The sequence below is a fragment of the Coregonus clupeaformis genome, chromosome 14 (genome assembly GCF_020615455.1).
Source record: "Coregonus clupeaformis isolate EN_2021a chromosome 14, ASM2061545v1, whole genome shotgun sequence".
NCBI lineage: Eukaryota > Metazoa > Chordata > Actinopteri > Salmoniformes > Salmonidae > Coregonus > Coregonus clupeaformis.
The window spans coordinates 2,528,382-2,550,235 of NC_059205.1; the positions used below are offsets into that span (position 1 = coordinate 2,528,382).

Genomic DNA, 21,854 nt, shown 5'->3' on the forward strand with positions numbered 1-21,854 from the left:
TGAGCTGTACACACTGTTACACAGGTACTGTATACACACACTGTTACACAGGTACTGAGCTGTATACACACTGTTACACAGGTACTGAGCTGTATCCACACTGTTACACAGGTACTGAGCTGTATACACACACTGTTACACAGGTACTGAGCTGTATAACACACTGTTACACAGGTACTGAGCTGTATACACACTGTTACACAGGTACTGAGCTGTATCACACACTGTTACACAGGTACTGAGCTGTATACACACACTGTTACACAGGTACTGAGCTGTATACACACTGTTACACAGGTACTGAGCTGTATACACACTGTTACACAGGTACTGAGCTGTATACACACTGTTACACAGGTACTGAGCTGTATACACACTGTTACACAGGTACTGAGCTGTATACACACACTGTTACACAGGTACTGAGCTGTATACACACACTGTTACACGGGTACTGAGCTGTATACACACTGTTACACAGGTACTGAGCTGTATACACACTGTTACACAGGTACTGAGCTGTATACACACTGTTACACAGGTACTGAGCTGTATACACACTGTTACACAGGTACTGAGCTGTATACACACTGTTACACAGGTACTGAGCTGTATACACACTGTTACACAGGTACTGAGCTGTATACACACTGTTACACAGGTACTGAGCTGTATACACACTGTTACACAGGTACTGAGCTGTATACACACTGTTACACAGGTACTGAGCTGTATACACACTGTTACACAGGTACTGAGCTGTATCCACACACTGTTACACAGGTACTGAGCTGTATACACACTGTTACACAGGTACTGAGCTGTATACACACTGTTACACAGGTACTGAGCTGTATACACACACTGTTACACAGGTACTGAGCTGTATACACACACTGTTACACAGGTACTGAGCTGTATACACACACTGTTACACAGGTACTGAGCTGTATACACACTGTTACACAGGTACTGAGCTGTATACACACTGTTACACAGGTACTGAGCTGTATACACACACTGTTACACAGGTACTGAGCTGTATACACACACTGTTACACAGGTACTGAGCTGTATACACACTGTTACACAGGTACTGAGCTGTATACACACTGTTACACAGGTACTGAGCTGTATCACACACTGTTACACAGGTACTGAGCTGTATACACACACTGTTACACAGGTACTGAGCTGTATACACACTGTTACACAGGTACTGAGCTGTATACACACTGTTACACAGGTACTGAGCTGTATACACACTGTTACACAGGTACTGAGCTGTATACACACTGTTACACAGGTACTGAGCTGTATACACACACTGTTACACAGGTACTGAGCTGTATACACACTGTTACACAGGTACTGAGCTGTATACACACTGTTACACAGGTACTGAGCTGTATACACACTGTTACACAGGTACTGAGCTGTATACACACTGTTACACAGGTACTGAGCTGTATACACACTGTTACACAGGTACTGAGCTGTATACACACTGTTACACAGGTACTGAGCTGTATACACACTGTTACACAGGTACTGAGCTGTATACACACTGTTACACAGGTACTGAGCTGTATACACACTGTTACACAGGTACTGAGCTGTATACACACACTGTTACACAGGTACTGAGCTGTATACACACTGTTACACAGGTACTGAGCTGTATCACACACTGTTACACAGGTACTGAGCTGTATACACACTGTTACACAGGTACTGAGCTGTATACACACTGTTACACAGGTACTGAGCTGTATCACACACTGTTACACAGGTACTGAGCTGTATACACACACTGTTACACAGGTACTGAGCTGTATACACACTGTTACACAGGTACTGAGCTGTATACACACTGTTACACAGGTACTGAGCTGTATACACACTGTTACACAGGTACTGAGCTGTATACACACTGTTACACAGGTACTGAGCTGTATCCACACACTGTTACACAGGTACTGAGCTGTATACACACTGTTACACAGGTACTGAGCTGTATACACACTGTTACACAGGTACTGAGCTGTATACACACTGTTACACAGGTACTGAGCTGTATACACACTGTTACACAGGTACTGAGCTGTATACACACTGTTACACAGGTACTGAGCTGTATACACACACTGTTACACAGGTACTGAGCTGTATACACACTGTTACACAGGTACTGAGCTGTATACACACTGTTACACAGGTACTGAGCTGTATACACACTGTTACACAGGTACTGAGCTGTATACACACACTGTTACACAGGTACTGAGCTGTATACACACTGTTACACAGGTACTGAGCTGTATACACACTGTTACACAGGTACTGAGCTGTATACACACTGTTACACAGGTACTGAGCTGTATCACACACTGTTACACAGGTACTGAGCTGTATACACACTGTTACACAGGTACTGAGCTGTATACACACACTGTTACACAGGTACTGAGCTGTATACACACTGTTACACAGGTACTGAGCTGTATACACACTGTTACACAGGTACTGAGCTGTATACACACTGTTACACAGGTACTGAGCTGTATACACACTGTTACACAGGTACTGAGCTGTATACACACTGTTACACAGGTACTGAGCTGTATACACACTGTTACACAGGTACTGAGCTGTATACACACTGTTACACAGGTACTGAGCTGTATACACACTGTTACACAGGTACTGAGCTGTATACACACTGTTACACAGGTACTGAGCTGTATACACACTGTTACACAGGTACTGAGCTGTATACACACTGTTACACAGGTACTGAGCTGTATACACACACTGTTACACAGGTACTGAGCTGTATACACACTGTTACACAGGTACTGAGCTGTATACACACACTGTTACACAGGTACTGAGCTGTATACACACTGTTACACAGGTACTGAGCTGTATACACACTGTTACACAGGTACTGAGCTGTATACACACTGTTACACAGGTACTGAGCTGTATACACACTGTTACACAGGTACTGAGCTGTATACACACTGTTACACAGGTACTGAGCTGTATACACACTGTTACACAGGTACTGAGCTGTATACACACTGTTACACAGGTACTGAGCTGTATACACACTGTTACACAGGTACTGAGCTGTATCCACACACTGTTACACAGGTACTGAGCTGTATACACACTGTTACACAGGTACTGAGCTGTATACACACTGTTACACAGGTACTGAGCTGTATACACACTGTTACACAGGTACTGAGCTGTATACACACTGTTACACAGGTACTGAGCTGTATACACACTGTTACACAGGTACTGAGCTGTATACACACACTGTTACACAGGTACTGAGCTGTATACACACTGTTACACAGGTACTGAGCTGTATACACACTGTTACACAGGTACTGAGCTGTATACACACTGTTACACAGGTACTGAGCTGTATACACACTGTTACACAGGTACTGAGCTGTATACACACACTGTTACACAGGTACTGAGCTGTATACACACTGTTACACAGGTACTGAGCTGTATACACACTGTTACACAGGTACTGAGCTGTATACACACACTGTTACACAGGTACTGAGCTGTATACACACTGTTACACAGGTACTGAGCTGTATACACACTGTTACACAGGTACTGAGCTGTATCCACACACTGTTACACAGGTACTGAGCTGTATACACACTGTTACACAGGTACTGAGCTGTATACACACTGTTACACAGGTACTGAGCTGTATACACACTGTTACACAGGTACTGAGCTGTATCACACACTGTTACACAGGTACTGAGCTGTATACACACTGTTACACAGGTACTGAGCTGTATACACACTGTTACACAGGTACTGAGCTGTATACACACTGTTACACAGGTACTGAGCTGTATACACACTGTTACACAGGTACTGAGCTGTATACACACTGTTACACAGGTACTGAGCTGTATACACACTGTTACACAGGTACTGAGCTGTATACACACTGTTACACAGGTACTGAGCTGTATACACACTGTTACACAGGTACTGAGCTGTATACACACACTGTTACACAGGTACTGAGCTGTATACACACACTGTTACACAGGTACTGAGCTGTATACACACTGTTACACAGGTACTGAGCTGTATACACACTGTTACACAGGTACTGAGCTGTATACACACTGTTACACAGGTACTGAGCTGTATACACACTGTTACACAGGTACTGAGCTGTATACACACTGTTACACAGGTACTGAGCTGTATACACACTGTTACACAGGTACTGAGCTGTATACACACTGTTACACAGGTACTGAGCTGTATACACACACTGTTACACAGGTACTGAGCTGTATACACACTGTTACACAGGTACTGAGCTGTATCCACACACTGTTACACAGGTACTGAGCTGTATACACACTGTTACACAGGTACTGAGCTGTATACACACTGTTACACAGGTACTGAGCTGTATACACACACTGTTACACAGGTACTGAGCTGTATCCACACTGTTACACAGGTACTGAGCTGTATACACACACTGTTACACAGGTACTGAGCTGTATACACACACTGTTACACAGGTACTGAGCTGTATACACACTGTTACACAGGTACTGAGCTGTATACACACTGTTACACAGGTACTGAGCTGTATACACACACTGTTACACAGGTACTGAGCTGTATACACACTGTTACACAGGTACTGAGCTGTATACACACTGTTACACAGGTACTGAGCTGTATCACACACTGTTACACAGGTACTGAGCTGTATACACACTGTTACACAGGTACTGAGCTGTATACACACTGTTACACAGGTACTGAGCTGTATACACACTGTTACACAGGTACTGAGCTGTATACACACTGTTACACAGGTACTGAGCTGTATACACACTGTTACACAGGTACTGAGCTGTATACACACTGTTACACAGGTACTGAGCTGTATACACACTGTTACACAGGTACTGAGCTGTATACACACTGTTACACAGGTACTGAGCTGTATACACACTGTTACACAGGTACTGAGCTGTATACACACTGTTACACAGGTACTGAGCTGTATACACACACTGTTACACAGGTACTGAGCTGTATACACACTGTTACACAGGTACTGAGCTGTATACACACTGTTACACAGGTACTGAGCTGTATACACACTGTTACACAGGTACTGAGCTGTATACACACACTGTTACACAGGTACTGAGCTGTATACACACTGTTACACAGGTACTGAGCTGTATACACACTGTTACACAGGTACTGAGCTGTATACACACTGTTACACAGGTACTGAGCTGTATACACACTGTTACACAGGTACTGAGCTGTATACACACACTGTTACACAGGTACTGAGCTGTATACACACTGTTACACAGGTACTGAGCTGTATACACACTGTTACACAGGTACTGAGCTGTATACACACTGTTACACAGGTACTGAGCTGTATACACACTGTTACACAGGTACTGAGCTGTATACACACTGTTACACAGGTACTGAGCTGTATACACACTGTTACACAGGTACTGAGCTGTATACACACTGTTACACAGGTACTGAGCTGTATACACACTGTTACACAGGTACTGAGCTGTATACACACACTGTTACACAGGTACTGAGCTGTATACACACACTGTTACACAGGTACTGAGCTGTATACACACTGTTACACAGGTACTGAGCTGTATACACACTGTTACACAGGTACTGAGCTGTATACACACTGTTAACACAGGTACTGAGCTGTATACACACTGTTACACAGGTACTGAGCTGTATACACACTGTTACACAGGTACTGAGCTGTATACACACTGTTACACAGGTACTGAGCTGTATACACACACTGTTACACAGGTACTGAGCTGTATACACACTGTTACACAGGTACTGAGCTGTATACACACTGTTACACAGGTACTGAGCTGTATACACACTGTTACACAGGTACTGAGCTGTATACACACTGTTACACAGGTACTGAGCTGTATACACACACTGTTACACAGGTACTGAGCTGTATACACACTGTTACACAGGTACTGAGCTGTATCACACTGTTACACAGGTACTGAGCTGTATACACACTGTTACACAGGTACTGAGCTGTATACACACTGTTACACAGGTACTGAGCTGTATACACACTGTTACACAGGTACTGAGCTGTATCACACACTGTTACACAGGTACTGAGCTGTATACACACTGTTACAAGGTACTGAGCTGTATACACACTGTTACACAGGTACTGAGCTGTATACACACTGTTACACAGGTACTGAGCTGTATACACACTGTTACACAGGTACTGAGCTGTATACACACTGTTACACAGGTACTGAGCTGTATACACACTGTTACACAGGTACTGAGCTGTATACACACTGTTACACAGGTACTGAGCTGTATCACACACTGTTACACAGGTACTGAGCTGTATACACACTGTTACACAGGTACTGAGCTGTATACACACTGTTACACAGGTACTGAGCTGTATACACACTGTTACACAGGTACTGAGCTGTATACACACTGTTACACAGGTACTGAGCTGTATACACACTGTTACACAGGTACTGAGCTGTATACACACACTGTTACACAGGTACTGAGCTGTATACACACTGTTACACAGGTACTGAGCTGTATACACACTGTTACACAGGTACTGAGCTGTATACACACTGTTACACAGGTACTGAGCTGTATACACACTGTTACACAGGTACTGAGCTGTATACACACTGTTACACAGGTACTGAGCTGTATACACACTGTTACACAGGTACTGAGCTGTATACACACTGTTACACAGGTACTGAGCTGTATACACACTGTTACACAGGTACTGAGCTGTATCCACACACTGTTACACAGGTACTGAGCTGTATACACACTGTTACACAGGTACTGAGCTGTATACACACACTGTTACACAGGTACTGAGCTGTATACACACTGTTACACAGGTACTGAGCTGTATACACACTGTTACACAGGTACTGAGCTGTATACACACTGTTACACAGGTACTGAGCTGTATACACACTGTTACACAGGTACTGAGCTGTATACACACTGTTACACAGGTACTGAGCTGTATACACACTGTTACACAGGTACTGAGCTGTATACACACACTGTTACACAGGTACTGAGCTGTATACACACTGTTACACAGGTACTGAGCTGTATACACACTGTTACACAGGTACTGAGCTGTATACACACTGTTACACAGGTACTGAGCTGTATACACACACTGTTACACAGGTACTGAGCTGTATACACACTGTTACACAGGTACTGAGCTGTATACACACTGTTACACAGGTACTGAGCTGTATACACACTGTTACACAGGTACTGAGCTGTATACACACACTGTTACACAGGTACTGAGCTGTATACACACTGTTACACAGGTACTGAGCTGTATACACACTGTTACACAGGTACTGAGCTGTATACACACTGTTACACAGGTACTGAGCTGTATCACACACTGTTACACAGGTACTGAGCTGTATACACACTGTTACACAGGTACTGAGCTGTATACACACTGTTACACAGGTACTGAGCTGTATACACACTGTTACACAGGTACTGAGCTGTATACACACACTGTTACACAGGTACTGAGCTGTATACACACTGTTACACAGGTACTGAGCTGTATACACACTGTTACACAGGTACTGAGCTGTATACACACTGTTACACAGGTACTGAGCTGTATACACACTGTTACACAGGTACTGAGCTGTATACACACTGTTACACAGGTACTGAGCTGTATACACACTGTTACACAGGTACTGAGCTGTATAACACACTGTTACACAGGTACTGAGCTGTATACACACACTGTTACACAGGTACTGAGCTGTATACACACTGTTACACAGGTACTGAGCTGTATACACACACTGTTACACAGGTACTGAGCTGTATACACACTGTTACACAGGTACTGAGCTGTATACACACTGTTACACAGGTACTGAGCTGTATACACACTGTTACACAGGTACTGAGCTGTATACACACTGTTACACAGGTACTGAGCTGTATACACACTGTTACACAGGTACTGAGCTGTATACACACTGTTACACAGGTACTGAGCTGTATACACACTGTTACACAGGTACTGAGCTGTATACACACTGTTACACAGGTACTGAGCTGTATACACACACTGTTACACAGGTACTGAGCTGTATACACACTGTTACACAGGTACTGAGCTGTATCACACACTGTTACACAGGTACTGAGCTGTATACACACTGTTACACAGGTACTGAGCTGTATACACACTGTTACACAGGTACTGAGCTGTATACACACTGTTACACAGGTACTGAGCTGTATACACACACTGTTACACAGGTACTGAGCTGTATACACACTGTTACACAGGTACTGAGCTGTATACACACTGTTACACAGGTACTGAGCTGTATACACACACTGTTACACAGGTACTGAGCTGTATACACACTGTTACACAGGTACTGAGCTGTATACACACTGTTACACAGGTACTGAGCTGTATACACACTGTTACACAGGTACTGAGCTGTATCACACACTGTTACACAGGTACTGAGCTGTATACACACTGTTACACAGGTACTGAGCTGTATACACACTGTTACACAGGTACTGAGCTGTATACACACTGTTACACAGGTACTGAGCTGTATACACACACTGTTACACAGGTACTGAGCTGTATACACACTGTTACACAGGTACTGAGCTGTATACACACTGTTACACAGGTACTGAGCTGTATACACACTGTTACACAGGTACTGAGCTGTATACACACTGTTACACAGGTACTGAGCTGTATACACACTGTTACACAGGTACTGAGCTGTATACACACTGTTACACAGGTACTGAGCTGTATACACACTGTTACACAGGTACTGAGCTGTATACACACACTGTTACACAGGTACTGAGCTGTATACACACTGTTACACAGGTACTGAGCTGTATACACACTGTTACACAGGTACTGAGCTGTATCACACACTGTTACACAGGTACTGAGCTGTATACACACTGTTACACAGGTACTGAGCTGTATACACACTGTTACACAGGTACTGAGCTGTATCACACACTGTTACACAGGTACTGAGCTGTATACACACTGTTACACAGGTACTGAGCTGTATACACACTGTTACACAGGTACTGAGCTGTATACACGACTGTTACACAGGTACTGAGCTGTATCACACACTGTTACACAGGTACTGAGCTGTATACACACTGTTACACAGGTACTGAGCTGTATACACACTGTTACACAGGTACTGAGCTGTATACACACTGTTACACAGGTACTGAGCTGTATACACACTGTTACACAGGTACTGAGCTGTATACACACACTGTTACACAGGTACTGAGCTGTATACACACTGTTACACAGGTACTGAGCTGTATACACACTGTTACACAGGTACTGAGCTGTATACACACTGTTACACAGGTACTGAGCTGTATACACACACTGTTCACACAGGTACTGAGCTGTATACACACACTGTTACACAGGTACTGAGCTGTATACACACTGTTACACAGGTACTGAGCTGTATACACACTGTTACACAGGTACTGAGCTGTATACACACTGTTACACAGGTACTGAGCTGTATACACACTGTTACACAGGTACTGAGCTGTATACACACTGTTACACAGGTACTGAGCTGTATACACACTGTTACACAGGTACTGAGCTGTATCACACACTGTTACACAGGTACTGAGCTGTATACACACTGTTACACAGGTACTGAGCTGTATACACACTGTTACACAGGTACTGAGCTGTATACACACACTGTTACACAGGTACTGAGCTGTATACACACTGTTACACAGGTACTGAGCTGTATACACACTGTTACACAGGTACTGAGCTGTATACACACTGTTACACAGGTACTGAGCTGTATACACACTGTTACACAGGTACTGAGCTGTATACACACTGTTACACAGGTACTGAGCTGTATACACACTGTTACACAGGTACTGAGCTGTATACACACTGTTACACAGGTACTGAGCTGTATACACACACTGTTACACAGGTACTGAGCTGTATACACACACTGTTACACAGGTACTGAGCTGTATACACACTGTTACACAGGTACTGAGCTGTATACACACTGTTACACAGGTACTGAGCTGTATACACACTGTTACACAGGTACTGAGCTGTATACACACTGTTACACAGGTACTGAGCTGTATACACACTGTTACACAGGTACTGAGCTGTATCACACACTGTTACACAGGTACTGAGCTGTATACACACTGTTACACAGGTACTGAGCTGTATACACACTGTTACACAGGTACTGAGCTGTATACACACACTGTTACACAGGTACTGAGCTGTATACACACTGTTACACAGGTACTGAGCTGTATACACACTGTTACACAGGTACTGAGCTGTATACACACTGTTACACAGGTACTGAGCTGTATACACACTGTTACACAGGTACTGAGCTGTATACACACTGTTACACAGGTACTGAGCTGTATACACACTGTTACACAGGTACTGAGCTGTATACACACTGTTACACAGGTACTGAGCTGTATACACACTGTTACACAGGTACTGAGCTGTATACACACTGTTACACAGGTACTGAGCTGTATACACACTGTTGACACAGGTACTGAGCTGTATACACACTGTTACACAGGTACTGAGCTGTATACACACTGTTACACAGGTACTGAGCTGTATACACACTGTTACACAGGTACTGAGCTGTATACACACTGTTACACAGGTACTGAGCTGTATACACACTGTTACACAGGTACTGAGCTGTATACACACTGTTACACAGGTACTGAGCTGTATACACACACTGTTACACAGGTACTGAGCTGTATACACACTGTTACACAGGTACTGAGCTGTATACACACTGTTACACAGGTACTGAGCTGTATACACACTGTTACACAGGTACTGAGCTGTATACACACACTGTTACACAGGTACTGAGCTGTATACACACTGTTACACAGGTACTGAGCTGTATACACACTGTTACACAGGTACTGAGCTGTATACACACTGTTACACAGGTACTGAGCTGTATACACACTGTTACACAGGTACTGAGCTGTATCACACACTGTTACACAGGTACTGAGCTGTATACACACTGTTACACAGGTACTGAGCTGTATACACACTGTTACACAGGTACTGAGCTGTATACACACTGTTACACAGGTACTGAGCTGTATACACACTGTTACACAGGTACTGAGCTGTATACACACACTGTTACACAGGTACTGAGCTGTATAACACACTGTTACACAGGTACTGAGCTGTATACACACTGTTACACAGGTACTGAGCTGTATACACACTGTTACACAGGTACTGAGCTGTATACACACTGTTACACAGGTACTGAGCTGTATACACACTGTTACACAGGTACTGAGCTGTATACACACTGTTACACAGGTACTGAGCTGTATCACACACTGTTACACAGGTACTGAGCTGTATACACACTGTTACACAGGTACTGAGCTGTATACACACTGTTACACAGGTACTGAGCTGTATACACACTGTTACACAGGTACTGAGCTGTATACACACTGTTACACAGGTACTGAGCTGTATACACACACTGTTACACAGGTACTGAGCTGTATACACACTGTTACACAGGTACTGAGCTGTATACACACTGTTACACAGGTACTGAGCTGTATACACACTGTTACACAGGTACTGAGCTGTATACACACTGTTACACAGGTACTGAGCTGTATACACACACTGTTACACAGGTACTGAGCTGTATACACACTGTTACACAGGTACTGAGCTGTATACACACACTGTTACACAGGTACTGAGCTGTATACACACTGTTACACAGGTACTGAGCTGTATACACACTGTTACACAGGTACTGAGCTGTATCACACACTGTTACACAGGTACTGAGCTGTATACACACTGTTACACAGGTACTGAGCTGTATACACACTGTTACACAGGTACTGAGCTGTATACACACTGTTACACAGGTACTGAGCTGTATACACACTGTTACACAGGTACTGAGCTGTATACACACTGTTACACAGGTACTGAGCTGTATACACACTGTTACACAGGTACTGAGCTGTATACACACTGTTACACAGGTACTGAGCTGTATACACACACTGTTACACAGGTACTGAGCTGTATACACACTGTTACACAGGTACTGAGCTGTATACACACTGTTACACAGGTACTGAGCTGTATCACACACTGTTACACAGGTACTGAGCTGTATACACACTGTTACACAGGTACTGAGCTGTATACACACTGTTACACAGGTACTGAGCTGTATAACACACTGTTACACAGGTACTGAGCTGTATACACACACTGTTACACAGGTACTGAGCTGTATACACACTGTTACACAGGTACTGAGCTGTATACACACTGTTACACAGGTACTGAGCTGTATACACACTGTTACACAGGTACTGAGCTGTATACACACTGTTACACAGGTACTGAGCTGTATACACACTGTTACACAGGTACTGAGCTGTATACACACTGTTACACAGGTACTGAGCTGTATACACACACTGTTACACAGGTACTGAGCTGTATACACACTGTTACACAGGTACTGAGCTGTATACACACTGTTACACAGGTACTGAGCTGTATACACACTGTTACACAGGTACTGAGCTGTATACACACTGTTACACAGGTACTGAGCTGTATACACACTGTTACACAGGTACTGAGCTGTATACACACTGTTACACAGGTACTGAGCTGTATACACACACTGTTACACAGGTACTGAGCTGTATCCACACACTGTTACACAGGTACTGAGCTGTATACACACTGTTACACAGGTACTGAGCTGTATACACACTGTTACACAGGTACTGAGCTGTATACACACTGTTACACAGGTACTGAGCTGTATACACACTGTTACACAGGTACTGAGCTGTATACACACTGTTACACAGGTACTGAGCTGTATACACACTGTTACACAGGTACTGAGCTGTATACACACTGTTACACAGGTACTGAGCTGTATACACACACTGTTACACAGGTACTGAGCTGTATACACACTGTTACACAGGTACTGAGCTGTATACACACTGTTACACAGGTACTGAGCTGTATACACACTGTTACACAGGTACTGGAGCTGTATACACACTGTTACACAGGTACTGAGCTGTATACACACTGTTACACAGGTACTGAGCTGTATACACACTGTTACACAGGTACTGAGCTGTATAACACACTGTTACACAGGTACTGAGCTGTATACACACACTGTTACACAGGTACTGAGCTGTATACACACTGTTACACAGGTACTGAGCTGTATACACACTGTTACACAGGTACTGAGCTGTATACACACTGTTACACAGGTACTGAGCTGTATACACACTGTTACACAGGTACTGAGCTGTATACACACTGTTACACAGGTACTGAGCTGTATACACACTGTTACACAGGTACTGAGCTGTATACACACACTGTTACACAGGTACTGAGCTGTATCACACACTGTTACACAGGTACTGAGCTGTATACACACTGTTACACAGGTACTGAGCTGTATAACACACTGTTACACAGGTACTGAGCTGTATACACACTGTTACACAGGTACTGAGCTGTATACACACTGTTACACAGGTACTGAGCTGTATACACACTGTTAACACAGGTACTGAGCTGTATACACACACTGTTACACAGGTACTGAGCTGTATACACACTGTTACACAGGTACTGAGCTGTATACACACTGTTACACGAAGAAGGTACTGAGCTGTATACACACTGTTACACAGGTACTGAGCTGTATACACACTGTTACACAGGTACTGAGCTGTATACACACTGTTACACAGGTACTGAGCTGTATCACACACTGTTACACAGGTACTGAGCTGTATACACACTGTTACACAGGTACTGAGCTGTATACACACACTGTTACACAGGTACTGAGCTGTATACACACACTGTTACACAGGTACTGAGCTGTATACACACTGTTACACAGGTACTGAGCTGTATACACACTGTTACACAGGTACTGAGCTGTATACACACTGTTACACAGGTACTGAGCTGTATACACACTGTTACACAGGTACTGAGCTGTATCACACACTGTTACACAGGTACTGAGCTGTATACACACTGTTACACAGGTACTGAGCTGTATACACACACTGTTACACAGGTACTGAGCTGTATACACACTGTTACACAGGTACTGAGCTGTATCACACACTGTTACACAGGTACTGAGCTGTATACACACTGTTACACAGGTACTGAGCTGTATACACACTGTTACACAGGTACTGAGCTGTATACACACTGTTACACAGGTACTGAGCTGTATACACACTGTTACACAGGTACTGAGCTGTATACACACTGTTACACAGGTACTGAGCTGTATACACACTGTTACACAGGTACTGAGCTGTATACACACTGTTACGTACAACGGGACTGAGCTGTATACACACTGTTACACAGGTACTGAGCTGTATACACACTGTTACACAGGTACTGAGCTGTATCACACACTGTTACACAGGTACTGAGCTGTATACACACACTGTTACACAGGTACTGAGCTGTATACACACACTGTTACACAGGTACTGAGCTGTATACACACTGTTACACAGGTACTGAGCTGTATACACACACTGTTACACAGGTACTGAGCTGTATACACACTCGTTACACAGGTACTGAGCTGTATACACACACTGTTACACAGGTACTGAGCTGTATACACACACTGTTACACAGGTACTGAGCTGTATACACACTGTTACACAGGTACTGAGCTGTATACACACTGTTACACAGGTACTGAGCTGTATACACACTGTTACACAGGTACTGAGCTGTATACACACTGTTACACAGGTACTGAGCTGTATACACACTGTTACACAGGTACTGAGCTGTATACACACTGTTACACAGGTACTGAGCTGTATACACACTGTTACACAGGTACTGAGCTGTATACACACTGTTACACAGGTACTGAGCTGTATACACACTGTTACACAGGTACTGAGCTGTATACACACTGTTACACAGGTACTGAGCTGTATACACACTGTTACACAGGTACTGAGCTGTATACACACTGTTACACAGGTACTGAGCTGTATACACACTGTTACACAGGTACTGAGCTGTATACACACTGTTACACAGGTACTGAGCTGTATACACACTGTTACACAGGTACTGAGCTGTATACACACTGTTACACAGGTACTGAGCTGTATACACACTGTTACACAGGTACTGAGCTGTATACACACTGTTACACAGGTACTGGATGTCGACACACTGTTACACAGGTACTGAGCTGTATACACACTGTTACACAGGTACTGAGCTGTATACACACTGTTACACAGGTGCTGAGCTGTATACACACTGTTACACAGGTACTGAGCTGTATACACACTGTTACACAGGTACTGAGCTGTATACACACTGTTACACAGGTACTGAGCTGTATACACACACTGTTACACAGGTACTGAGCTGTATACACACTGTTACACAGGTACTGAGCTGTATACACACTGTTACACAGGTACTGAGCTGTATCCACACACTGTTACACAGGTACTGAGCTGTATACACACTGTTACACAGGTACTGAGCTGTATACACACTGTTACACAGGTACTGAGCTGTATACACACTGTTACACAGGTACTGAGCTGTATACACACTGTTACACAGGTACTGAGCTGTATACACACTGTTACACAGGTACTGAGCTGTATACACACACTGTTACACAGGTACTGAGCTGTATACACACTGTTACACAGGTACTGAGCTGTATACACACTGTTACACAGGTACTGAGCTGTATACACACTGTTACACAGGTACTGAGCTGTATACACACTGTTACACAGGTACTGAGCTGTATACACACTGTTACACAGGTACTGAGCTGTATACACACTGTTACACAGGTACTGAGGCTGTATACACACTGTTACACAGGTACTGAGCTGTATACACACTGTTACACAGGTACTGAGCTGTATACACACTGTTACACAGGTACTGAGCTGTATACACACTGTTACACAGGTACTGAGCTGTATCACACACTGTTACACAGGTACTGAGCTGTATACACACTGTTACACAGGTACTGAGCTGTATACACACTGTTACACAGGTACTGAGCTGTATACACACACTGTTACACAGGTACTGAGCTGTATACACACTGTTACACAGGTACTGAGCTGTATACACACTGTTACACAGGTACTGAGCTGTATACACACACTGTTACACAGGTACTGAGCTGTATACACACTGTTACACAGGTACTGAGCTGTATACACACTGTTACACACAGGTACTGAGCTGTATACACACTGTTACACAGGTACTGAGCTGTATACACACTGTTACACAGGTACTGAGCTGTATACACACACTGTTACACAGGTACTGAGCTGTATACACACTGTTACACAGGTACTGAGCTGTATACACACTGTTACACAGGTACTGAGCTGTATACACACACTGTTACACAGGTACTGAGCTGTATACACACTGTTACACAGGTACTGAGCTGTATACACACTGTTACACAGGTACTGAGCTGTATACACACACTGTTACACAGGTACTGAGCTGTATACACACTGTTACACAGGTACTGAGCTGTATACACACTGTTACACAGGTACTGAGCTGTATACACACTGTTACACAGGTACTGAGCTGTATACACACTGTTACACAGGTACTGAGCTGTATCACACACTGTTACACAGGTACTGAGCTGTATCACACACTGTTACACAGGTACTGAGCTGTATACACACTGTTACACAGGTACTGAGCTGTATACACACTGTTACACAGGTACTGAGCTGTATACACACTGTTACACAGGTACTGAGCTGTATACACACTGTTACACAGGTACTGAGCTGTATCCACACACTGTTACACAGGTACTGAGCTGTATACACACTGTTACACAGGTACTGAGCTGTATACACACTGTTACACAGGTACTGAGCTGTATACACACACTGTTACACAGGTACTGAGGCTGTATACACACTGTTACACAGGTACTGAGCTGTATACACACTGTTACACAGGTACTGAGCTGTATACACACTGTTACACAGGTACTGAGCTGTATACACACTGTTACACAGGTACTGAGCTGTATACACACTGTTACACAGGTACTGAGCTGTATACACACTGTTACACAGGTACTGAGCTGTATACACACTGTTACACAGGTACTGAGCTGTATACACACTGTTACACAGGTACTGAGCTGTATACACACTGTACACAGGTACTGAGCTGTATACACACGTTACACAGTACTGAGTGTATACACACTGTTACACAGGTACTGAGCTGTATACACACACTGTTACACAGGTACTGAGCTGTATACACACTGTTACACAGGTACTGAGCTGTATCACACACTGTTACACAGGTACTGAGCTGTATACACACTGTTACACAGGTACTGAGCTGTATACACACTGTTACACAGGTACTGAGCTGTATACACACTGTTACACAGGTACTGAGCTGTATACACACTGTTACACAGGTACTGAGCTGTATACACACTGTTACACAGGTACTGAGCTGTATCACACACTGTTACACAGGTACTGAGCTGTATACACACTGTTACACAGGTACTGAGCTGTATACACACTGTTACACAGGTACTGAGCTGTATACACACACTGTTACACAGGTACTGAGCTGTATACACACTGTTACACAGGTACTGAGCTGTATACACACTGTTACACAGGTACTGAGCTGTATACACACACTGTTACACAGGTACTGAGCTGTATACACACTGTTACACAGGTACTGAGCTGTATACACACACTGTTACACAGGTACTGAGGCTGTATACACACTGTTACACAGGTACTGAGCTGTATACACACTGTTACACAGGTACTGAGCTGTATACACTGTTACCTGTTACACAGTACTGAGCTGTATCACACACTGTTACACAGGTACTGAGCTGTATACACACTGTTACACAGGTACTGAGCTGTATACACACTGTTACAGGGTACTGAGCTGTATACACACTGTTACACAGGTACTGAGCTGTATACACACTGTTACACAGGTACTGAGCTGTATACACACTGTTACACAGGTACTGAGCTGTATACACACTGTTACACAGGTACGAGCTGTTACACGTACACAGGTACTGAGCTGTATACACACTGTTACACAGGTACTGAGCTGTATACACACTGTTACACAGGTACTGAGCTGTATACACACTGTTACCATGAGTGTATACACACACTGTTACACAGGTACTGAGCTGTATACACACTGTTACACAGGTACTGAGCTGTATACACACTGTTACACAGGTACTGAGCTGTATCACACACTGTTACACAGGTACTGAGCTGTATACACACTGTTACACAGGTACTGAGCTGTATACACACTGTTACACAGGTACTGAGCTGTATACACACTGTTACACAGGTACTGAGCTGTATACACACTGTTACACAGGTACTGAGCTGTATACACACTGTTACACAGGTACTGAGCTGTATACACACTGTTACACAGGTACTGAGCTGTATACACACTGTTACACAGGTACTGAGCTGTATACACACTGTTACACAGGTACTGAGCTGTATACACACTGTTACACAGGTACTGAGCTGTATACACACTGTTACACAGGTACTGAGCTGTATACACACACTGTTACACAGGTACTGAGCTGTATACACACACTGTTACACAGGTACTGAGCTGTATACACACTGTTACACAGGTACTGAGCTGTATACACACTGTTACACAGGTACTGAGCTGTATAGGCACACTGTTACACAGGTACTGAGCTGTATACACACTGTTACACAGGTACTGAGCTGTATACACACTGTTACACAGGTACTGAGCTGTATACACACTGTTACACAGGTACTGAGCTGTATACACACTGTTACACAGGTACTGAGCTGTATCCACACACTGTTACACAGGTACTGAGCTGTATACACACTGTTACACAGGTACTGAGCTGTATACACACTGTTACACAGGTACTGAGCTGTATACACACTGTTACACAGGTACTGAGCTTGTATACACACTGTTACACAGGTACTGAGCTGTATACACACTGTTACACAGGTACTGAGCTGTATCACACACTGTTACACAGGTACTGAGCTGTATCACACACTGTTACACAGGTACTGGGCTGTATACACACTGTTACTGGGTACTGAGCGCACACTGTTACACAGGTACTGAGCTGTATACACACACTGTTACACAGGTACTGAGCTGTATACACACTGTTACACAGGTACTGAGCTGTATACACACACTGTTACACAGGTACTGAGCTGTATACACACTGTTACACAGGTACTGAGCTGTATACACACTGTTACACAGGTACTGGAGCTGTATACACACTGTTACACAGGTACTGAGCTGTATACACACTGTTACACAGGTACTGAGCTGTATCACACACTGTTACACAGGTACTGAGCTGTATACACACTGTTACACAGGTACTGAGCTGTATAACACAACAACTGTTACACAGGTACTGAGCTGTATACACACTGTTACACAGGTACTGAGCTGTATACACACTGTTACACAGGTACTGAGCTGTATACACACTGTTACACAGGTACTGAGCTGTATACACACACTGTTACACAGGTACTGAGCTGTATACACACACTGTTACACAGGTACTGAGCTGTATACACACTGTTACACAGGTACTGAGCTGTATACACACTGTTACACAGGTACTGAGCTGTATACACACTGTTACACAGGTACTGAGCTGTATACACACTGTTACACAGGTACTGAGCTGTATACACACTGTTACACAGGTACTGAGCTGTATACACACTGTTACACAGGTACCGAGTTGTATACACACTGTTACACAGGTACTGAGCTGTATACACACACTGTTACACAGGTACTGAGCTGTATACACACTGTTACACAGGTACTGAGCTGTATACACACACTGTTACACAGGTACTGAGCTGTATCACACACTGTTACACAGGTACTGAGCTGTATACACACTGTTACACAGGTACTGAGCTGTATCCACACACTGTTACACAGGTACTGAGCTGTATACACACTGTTACACAGGTACTGAGCTGTATACACACACTGTTACACAGGTACTGAGCTGTATACACACACTGTTACACAGGTACTGAGCTGTATACACACACTGTTACACAGGTACTGAGCTGTATACACACTGTTACACAGGTACTGAGCTGTATACACACTGTTACACAGGTACTGAGCTGTATACACACTGTTACACAGGTACTGAGCTGTATACACACTGTTACACAGGTACTGAGCTGTATACACACTGTTACACAGGTACTGAGCTGTATCCACACTGTTACACAGGTACTGAGCTGTATACACACACTGTTACACAGGTACTGAGCTGTATACACACTGTTACACAGGTACTGAGCTGTATACACACTGTTACACAGAGTCCAGAGACATCCTATCAACATTCAGCGCCATCTTCCTCTATGCCCCGCAGCCAATCACCAGATAGTTACCACTGGGCCAACCAATCACACAGCAAGGACTTGGTCATGTACATTCCACAACCAATCAGAAAGTAGGAATACATTTAAACAGATACCAGAACTCCAATCACCTCCAACCCTGCAGTTGTTCAGAATAATTATTTGTATCATAGATATACATGTGTTTTAAAAGATATTCATCATGTAAAAACTAATTCTATGCACTTTTTTACTGAACAATTATGCCAAAGATATCACAAAACTTTAAGTGGTCATTCATGTATTTGACAATCTAGATATCTGCTTTCTTTTTCTACTTTTTGTTTTTAAAAGTTTTCCTAAATTAACATTTATAAAATTATATATTTACTTTTTTTTTTCTTTAAGAAAATGTCAGAGAGAAGAGACCACCATACAGGTTATTCAGTATTCCATACCAAATCCTGTTTAGATTCAACTGTCATACAGGTTATTCAGTATTCCATATCAAATCCTGTTTAGATTCAACTGTCATACAGGTTATTCAGTATTCCATATCAAATCCTGTTTAGATTCAACTGTCATACAGGTTATTCAGTATTCCATACCAAATCCTGTTTAGATTCAACTGTCATACAGGTTATTCAGTATTCCATATCAAATCCTGTTTAGATTCAACTGTCATACAGGTTATTCAGTATTCCATACCAAATCACTGTTACCATTAGTAAAGCACTAGGGATGATTCATTCCCTCACGTATGTTGTCAATAAACCCATTTGAAGATTTGTCTGAGAGTTGGATGGGTTGTGTTAACAAACAAGTCATTCTGTATGGCTTCACTTTAGAAAGAGTCATTACAGGGGCTCCAGTGAATATTATATATATACACATATAGGGTTAGTCCCACTCTGATGACGTCATACATGATATCATTAGAAACATCCAGACAGCGTTTCCATGACTCCTAGAGTAGGGCTGGAGCTGCTCAGTGCAGCTAGACATTATATACCACA

The 21,854-nt window shown here is 43.2% G+C and overlaps 1 protein-coding gene across 1 annotated transcript in view; it reads left to right on the forward strand.

Annotated features, from left to right (window-relative positions):
• LOC121580519 (EMILIN-2-like) overlaps positions 1–21,354 on the forward strand; it is a 37,948-nt gene extending 16,594 nt beyond the window's left edge. Inside the window, exon 5 of the transcript XR_006003072.2 lies at positions 21,278–21,354. The gene's annotated coding sequence lies outside the window, so the exon portion shown is untranslated. The remainder of the gene's footprint in view (positions 1–21,277) is intronic.
• The last annotated feature ends 500 nt before the right edge of the window (positions 21,355–21,854 follow it).